This window comes from Saccostrea echinata, unplaced genomic scaffold, assembly GCF_033153115.1.
Source record: "Saccostrea echinata isolate AGI-Se365-2 ecotype Australia unplaced genomic scaffold, CSIRO_AGI_Sech_v1 ptg000006l, whole genome shotgun sequence".
Classification (NCBI taxonomy): Eukaryota; Metazoa; Mollusca; class Bivalvia; order Ostreida; family Ostreidae; genus Saccostrea; species Saccostrea echinata.
Window position 1 is genome coordinate 11,537,199 of NW_026889755.1, and position 9,057 is coordinate 11,546,255.

Genomic DNA, 9,057 nt, shown 5'->3' on the forward strand with positions numbered 1-9,057 from the left:
ATCACTTCCTTTGTATTAGGATTAGGAGAAAAACGACTGCAAGTAGACTGCTAGCCCTCAAGGCATTCATACCTGTTCAAAATAAGCCCCTCACTCACCTGGAATTTACCGCCTTGTAAAAAAACTCTTGCCTTTAATGTGTATACGAAATAAAGCTGGATTTATCTAGAAGTAAGCCAGGTGTATTTTATTTATGCTTTTGGAAGAATTTGAAAGGACAAGGTACGGAAAACTTAAGACCCAAGTCCGATGGTTCCTGTGAAGTCGCGTAAGTCTTGTATAGTCTCGCATAAGTCATACATGTAGTCTAATGTTAGTGTGCAATGTTGCATCCACGACAAAACCCAATGGGTTTGCACGTATGATAAGTTGTAGATGATATACTGCATTTTATCATGAAACAATTTAACCCTCAGCTCTGGCGTTGGTGCAAGACATATCAATACTAACCCAAAAGTGGGTACAAACCCGAAATATTACGTTTTTATATCTGTTCATTAGAATATAGTACATAAACTTTTTCCAAATAAATGTTACAGCAAATGGACACTCAACATTCACGTGCTTTCGAAACAATTTTTTGATATTGGTATTGTATTTTCTTTGTAGATGAAATCATTGTTGTCACTTTTGTCATTTGGTAAAATACTTTCTGTTTCAAAGAGTGAACTAAAATATATTCATTGTTTGTAAATGAAGTTTACACTCTGAAAGAGAATCAATAGAATGACGATCGATAATTGTGGCCCTTTCTCTCTAACAACAATAAAGCAATGTAAATCTTATACGGTACAAATTTTGATGCACCAGCAATCTGATACCAATGTATTATTCATCATCATCAGTATTTTTGAAACCAGAAGTCTCTGATGAGACTGTAGCTCTACTGGTCTGTTTGTATAACAAAAGAAAAGTAGCACTTGGATTTGAAACATTGCAACATGCAACAATAAATAGAATTATGTATCTTAATGTAGTCTACTTTTGTGACAAGTTATATTGAAATCAAATGAAAACTAGGAGTAGTAGCGTTTTGAAAGTATTTCACAGAAATTTCTATTTTTAGTAACCATGACAACACCATTCACCCAAATAAAAAAAACAGAAATACATATTATGTATCGTAGTGTATTCTAACTGTGTGCCAAATTAGATTGAAATCAGACCAAAATTGTAGGAGGAGTAACGTATTAAAGGAATTTCACAGAAATTTCTATTTTAAGTAACCATGGCAACACTGTTCATCGAATTCAAAAACCAATGCAATAAATTATGTATCTTAGTATAGTCTTCTTGTATGCCTAATTATATTAGAAGCAGACTAAAACTGTAGCAGGAGTAGTGTTTTAAAGGAATTTCACAGAAATTTCTATTTTTAGTAACCATGGCAACACCGTCCATTGAATTCAAAAACCGATGCAATAAATTATGCATCTTAGTGTAGTCTACTTGTGTGCCAAGTTATATTGAAATCGGACCAAAACTGTAGGAGGAGTAGCGTTTTAAAGAAATTTCACAGAAATTTCTATTTTTAGTAACCATGGCAACACCGTCCATCGAAATCAAAAACCCATGCACTAAATTATGTATCTTAGTGTAGTTTACTTGTGTGCCAAGTTATATTGAAATCGGACAAAACTGTAGGAGGAGTAGCGTTTTAAAGGAATTTCACAGAAATTTCTATTTTTAGTAACCATGGCAACACCGTTCATAGAAATCAAAAACCGATGCACTAAATTATGTATCTTAGTGTAGTCTACTTGTGTGCCAAGATATTGAAATCGGACCAAAACTGTAGGAGGAGTAGCGTTTTAAAGGAATTTCACAGAAATTTCTATTTTTAGTAACCATGGCAACACCGTCCATCGAAATCAAAAACCCATGCACTAAATTATGTATCTTAGAGTAGTCTACTTGTGTGCCAAGTTATATTGAAATCAGACCATAACTGTAGGAGGAGTAGCGTTTTAAAGGAATTTCACAGAAATTTCTATTTTTAGTAACCATGGCAACACCGTCCATTGAAATCAAAAACCCATGCACTAAATTATGTATCTTAGTGTAGTCTACTTGTGTGCCAAGTTATATTGAAATCGGACCAAAACTGTAGGAGGAGTAGCGTTTTAAAGGAATTTCACAGAAATTTCTATTTTTAGTAACCATGGCAACACCGTCCATCGAAATCAAAAACCGATGCACTATATTATGTATCTTAGTGTAGTCTACTTGTGTGCCAAGTTATATTGAAATCGGACCAAAACTGTAGGAGGAGTAGCGTTTTGAAAAATTGTTTACAGACAGACGGACAGACAGACAGACGGACGGACGACGGACACCTTACTATCGCATAAGCTCTTCTGGCCTCTGACCAGTAGAGCTAAAAAAAGAGGCAAATGGAATTACTGATTGCTTTCTCTTCCTAGAGTGCATATAATACATCCACTTCCTTATTTCATATTTGATACAAATTATATTTATAATAAGAAAAATTACATAACTATGAAAATCAATATAAACCGTGTAAAATATTTAGTACAATGCGAAGAAATAGCGCAGATCAACATAGGCGTCAGACTGAAAAGAAAATATTGCAGCATCCGTCATAAACGTCCTCTTTGGCGTATTGGTTACAATTAATCTGTGATAAAACTAATAGATCGAGATACTGAATAATAATTCTCGATAGGATGTAACTAGATAACTCTAAACTTGCATGAATGATTAAATTGCAATTTCCATTTGATGGTGTATAGATCTTTTTGTCCGTAGCAAAAACTGCCACCAGTTTTGTGTCACAAGCAAACACTCCACACTCCTGTCCTTGCAAGACATAGGACTCTTGTTGAATGTCACAAATCCGGTATAATGATATTAAATAATGCTTTTTGCCAGAATAATGAACTATATTTTGTGAGAACTTCACATTTGCATCCGCAACAAATAGCCTAGGTCTACACACTTACGATCAGAAAACTGCAATATCTCAAGAATGCTTGTTTAAAATAAATGTAACACTGAATTGTTAAAATTTGAACGGTTCCAATTGAGAATGAAGAATGTTGATCATACCAACCCATCAGCGGCATATCATATGAAACATTGTTTAATCGGGGTGCGAAAGAGTGTTAAATCGGGTGCGATGAATATTAATTGATATTGAAATGTGAAAAGTAAGGATTGTTAAAAAAAGGTATCAACTATATTTATGACATTAATAATAGCCCATTAATGCAAAAGGTTTAAATTTCAGTGATATGCTACAGACACTTGTTAATAAAATTCTATTTAATAATAAAGGCAGTGAAATATTTGCTAGCAGAATTCTTCACTGTGATTGTTAAATGGCTTAAAATGTCAGGATTGAATGATGAAATTTTTGTATGTTTCTTAATCAGTTGTTTACATGTAATTAGTAAAGTAAACTTTATTTCCTATGTGTACTTTTCATTTCTTATTTTTTATATTTTAACTACAACAGAGCATACCGAACAATGATAATCCTTACAATACCCTGGTTATACTTTGTTTTCCTTAAAAAGTCGTTTATTTAAAAAGCAAGATTTTAGCAAGTGGAAATGCAAAGGAACACAATATATGATAATATTAGGGCATGATTGTTTTTTTTTTCATTTTCAATAATCTTTCAATAAACGAATGTGAACCGGAAAGAACTGTCAGATTTATACATATAAGTCTTTATATATATTTCTTCATTAACGTAAATGACTTGAATGACGTACTTTCTTTCTAAATACATCTGCTCGGTATCAAAGTCCCGTCTTTTTGCCCTTTTAAGAGTGAACTGAGTGACTCAGCTGACTTTTAAATTAAAAACTACATAAGGTATATAGGTCATTTCTGCAATATTGTTAGAACCAGCTGGAAATGAATCTAAAGTTTACAAATCTCCGACCGTTGTTTATGAAAAGAGAAGAAATTTGGGATCCATTTAATTCTGAAGGGGGGAAGGGGCTGGCAGACTTTGGAAATAATCTCATCTCGAAAATGTTGAAAATAAAAATATCAACGACTGGCAAGAAAATAAATAATCTGTCCTTGACTAGTGCTACTAACCCCCCCCCCCTTTCCCCCGAAATAGCGAAATTAATAGAATTTTGGAGTTTGGGCATTTTCCTTGGGGGAGGGGGCTTGTCAAACTTTTTTTTAGAGAAGAAAATAATCTATCCTTGATAATCCCGAAAATCGATAATCTGTCATTGACTGTAATATGAAATAATATTACTCGAAAAATTTTCCAGCCCAACCAACACCTCCAGAATCAAATTTTCGTCCCCGTGATTTTTTTTTTTTTTTTTTTTTTTTTTTGGTTACTTCCAAATTTAATAAACTTTTTATGAATACTCCATCAATCAGATCCAAAAATAGTTGGCATCGATTTGACAAGCTTTGTATCTGTTGCCCCAGAAACAGAAATGGGATTCCTACAATTTTGGTTCTTTCCCCTTTTTCTCAGAAATATGTAAGTATGTTTTTTGTTTAATTCGATTAAGTGAAAAGAAATTCACTGCATTGAAATAACTACAGCATAGCGAGTTATTAAAACTAAAGTAAAGGGAAGGCCTCATTTATTAGTCCCCTACCGGTGAAACCGAGGGGGACTATAGGTTTCATCTGAGTCTGTCTGTCTGTCCCTCTGTCAGTCTGTCCCACTTGGTTTTCCGCACCCTTTTTTCCTAAATTCTTGCAGATATTGAGCTGATTTTTGGTAGGTAAGTGTATATTAATGAGTTACAGACCAAGTTTGAATTTCAATCCGCTTCATTGAGGGAAATTCGGCCTTTTTAATTCTTAAGGGTTTTCAGCACTTTTTTTCTAAACGCTTGCAGATATTGAGCTGATTTGGTATGCGAGTGTATCTTGATGATTTACAGATCAAGTTTGCATTATGTTTCGCTTCAATGATTATTGACGGAATTACAGCATTTTTAATTTTTAATGGGAACCCAGATTACACTTGCCGGTAGGGGACTATTATAATAGGGGACTAGTATTGCTAATGCAATACTCTCAGAATGCTTTTTTAAACTAGTCGATGAAGTACGGTGGTATACGTTGTCGTGCGCTGAATGTATATCAAAATTCTGTGCATGCATAAAATTTTCAACGCATTCCAACGTAATATTTATGTCAGTCATAAGTTGAATGTGTGCAATAGGTAAGTAACCTAAGTTCACGCAGGTAACATGAACGCTTTTCATACGCAGCCCCTTTAGACATTGTGTATGGTATGAACATCTTCTACCCTGTTTTTTGTGACGTTTACTGAAATGTGCATGAAACGTATCAACATAGCCTACGACTTTAGAATTAACGTGTTTAAAGCTTACACAGAACACACAAAACATGATCCTATCTTACAGCTAGAGTACTCAACATAATTCTGCATGCGTTCCTCATAGTACACCCAGAGCTACGTTTAGCACAAAAGAACGCTCGCTTTGTGATCGGGAGGCCCGGTTCGATTCTCATTCGATGCGCCACGTCAAACCTATGAGGCTAACAAAGATAACAACTGTTCCTTCGCCAAGCGACCGGCACTAGAAGTGAAAGTCACGGGTCTAGCGGACGAGACCTTAAACACCGAGGTCCCCTGTCAGGTAGGCGTGTCAAACTCCTCTTAAAGAGTACCCAATTTCACTAACAAATTAAAATACTTATAAATTAAATTATTTAACATTATACTTTCTAAGCATCTCTGTTCCCATATAAACAAACTGAACCGCTACCACAATTCCTTCCGAAATTCAGTTTTCTCTCTACGATATGCTAAAGTCGCTTCCATGTCTTCACTGGAAACTAGCTTGGACCTCTGAACGTTCAACGTTAAGTAATTGTATATAGGGAACGCTGAGACAATTTTCTCCCAAAATTTATTCTATTCTCCCTTATTATTTGATTATTTGCAGTCAATCTTTATGAAACGTGTTCCGTTCCATGGCCGTAGGATCCGGGGGGGGGGGGGCAATAATTTTGCCGATATATAAAATACTACAGAAAACATAGCTACTATATGCTTGTCCTCCCCCCCCCCCCCCCAATAATAACGTCTGATGACCTTTTTTTGCTTGTCAAGGAATTTTGGTAGTGGATAGTGCCCCCAATTGAAAATGTATGGTTGTGCCCCCTCAAAGTGAATTACACCGATCCATTCCTTATGTGGGTGTGTTAATTTTGACCAATCGGATTGCTGCATTATCGCGCCATTTGCATCTGCGCTGAGGTCGGACACCAGTCGGACAAAATTTCGCTATTTACAGTGGTGTTTACGGAGACTTTACACAAATAGGTGTTTTTAATCCGTTGTTTTTTAAAAGTCCTTTATTAACTACTTTACTATTGTGAAGCACTGTTCGTTTGGAACCTGTAAATCCGATAGCAGGTACCCAGATAAGCTGATGGGAGCAAAATTCATTCCATTTCCAAAGCCGAAATCTGATTTACAGAAATGCCTGTGATGGATTTCCCTGTGTCGACGACCTCACAATCAGGTTAACGTAGACAAAATTACAAAACATACATATATATGTTTAAAGGTAAATATCATAGACATTTATGATATAAATTGACTAGCTACATATTACGTCAAATGTGTACAATGACATGTGCACACTCTGCAGTGCAGCACTGTGAGCAGTGATCGATCGTTTAGGACTGCATTCAAGTGCATATTGTGTGTCAGATAACCAATCCTTATGCTAAGTTTTTAATCTCGAAATTATGGGATATTTATTTATCATAACAAGTTTGGAATATTGGTGCATCAATAAATGAATTATCATAATTAATATTATTAAATACGTATACATATTGGAGTAATATAATAATCTTATAGAGAGAGAGAGAGGTGTATCAGAGAACTGCTGTCATGGAAAGTTGTTTCCTGCCACATTGAGACGTTTTTAGAGATAATTTTTAAAATCATTTTAATTGTTCAATTTCAGCATTTTATTTCAAGAGATGGCCCATCTCATGACTATCCACATCCATGTGATGCACAAACTGGTGAACTAAGGAGATCAAGACGAAAAATTGTATACATGTCTCACCAGTCCAATGAGTTGACCGATTTTCTACCAGGTTTGAATGTACATAGTCCATTGAATCCAAACTTAATACAATCATACAAATCTGTTTAAACAATGTTTGATTTTTATAACTTCCAGAAATAAAAAGAAAAATCAAAAATGACACTTCAAGTAAATGAATGTATTCAAGAGTGCATGATACTTCTAGGTAATAAAAATGGATTTAAGATCAATTTTAATTTTTTCACCAGTGCCAGTTTTGCACCTCCTCCACACAGAAATTCTGTCTTAGATCATGATGTTGCCTGTCAAACAGAGGAAAAATGCAAGTCCTTTCCCAAGAATGTAAGATCTTGTATAAGTCCAGAAATATACAAGACCTGTACAATCTCTTTTTCAGGCTTGAGTCTATGGTGAAAACAAGGAATATTTCTGATCAAGATAATTTAATGATTCAAATCATTAATGGACACAGACATCAGAATGTATTTTAATGAGATGAACTATCAAACCGATGCACTATATAATTTACTCAAAGTATGCTCAAGAAAGAAGTTAGCAAGTTTGTCAAACATGTCTTTCATGAAACTGCAATTTTTGGTATTTTTTCAATAAATAAATCTTTCTAAGTATAGATAACAAATATACAGAAAGATGTACCTGTATCCATTAATTGGCCCTGGATTTGGAAATAATAATCATGATTTTTTTTTTCAATTGGTAAGAATCACTAGATGCCTGTAGGCAAAAATTTGGCAATTGTACTGCTTCTGAAATAAGCAGGTTTCTAGCAGAAAATGGACATTTTATTTCTAAAACTCCAGTTTGTCCATCCAATCAAATTTTACCATCAGGTGAAGCAGCTAGGAATGAAAACGAAGGATATTCACAATTATCAACGCAAAGTTTACATGTCATTTAATCTGAATGATAACAATTCTGAATCCCGTAGGTATAAATTTGTTAGCGTATAAATCATCATTTATGTACACGCATCTTAATTGGTAAATAAAATGTTTTAGTATATTTATACATATAGTATCATAATAGTAGATATATTTATTCATAAGTATTAAGATGTAGAAGTCCATGGTACAAACAACGTACATAGGATTTAACAAAATAAGGGTAATGTGTATATCGGGAGTAGATATCCTAATTTAAAAAAATAACACAACTATTATAATACCTGAAAGTCTCTCTTAAGTTGTCGTTAATTTATAAGACTGCTTTACAATCGATGAAAGATACCCAGATCAACCTCAAATTAAGTCAATGTTATTCTTTATTATTAAAGCTTAATTTTGCAATTAGCTTTCTTAAATCATGATGAACAATTTTCATTTTAAGGTACAAAAATAAATTTTATTATACCTATCTTTAATTCACCTAGAAATCTTTTCGGCTTTATGGTAGAAACACATACATATGGTCCGTATATTGTACACAGTCCTTTTAAAAGGACAGCTTCTTGTGGTCTTACGCTTGAAGATAAAACTTTTTTTCATACATATTAACTGTCGATTTTATATATTACGCAACCCATAGTCATGAAATATGGAGATGACGAACAGTATTCAAGCTCAAAAGTCCATTCAAACAACACAAATCAGGAGCAGAGCAAAGACGGATCTCTAAAACATCAGAGGTAGTATCAAGTGCCATTTAGAAGTGAGCATCCCCTGCCGACCGGTCAAAGTCGCCGTTTGGTCCTTGTCATGGTCGGCAAAAACGGAAACATCCGTTGATAAATCAGTGGGTAAATAATGGCATAACTAAAGTTTAAAAAAACGTCAGTCAGTATTTGTCTCAATGATAGATTGTAATTTCTGATATTATCATTGTATCCAACATAGAACTTACGGTGACTTTAAACGAAACTGTTGATATTCTTGTTTCATGAACGTGTTTGTCATTATCTTGCAGACATTATTCTGAAGTCAAATGAAAAAAGAGGATTTATAGACGACTTCAAATAGGCCGGAGGTCTGGGGCCGCGTAGGCCCCCAGA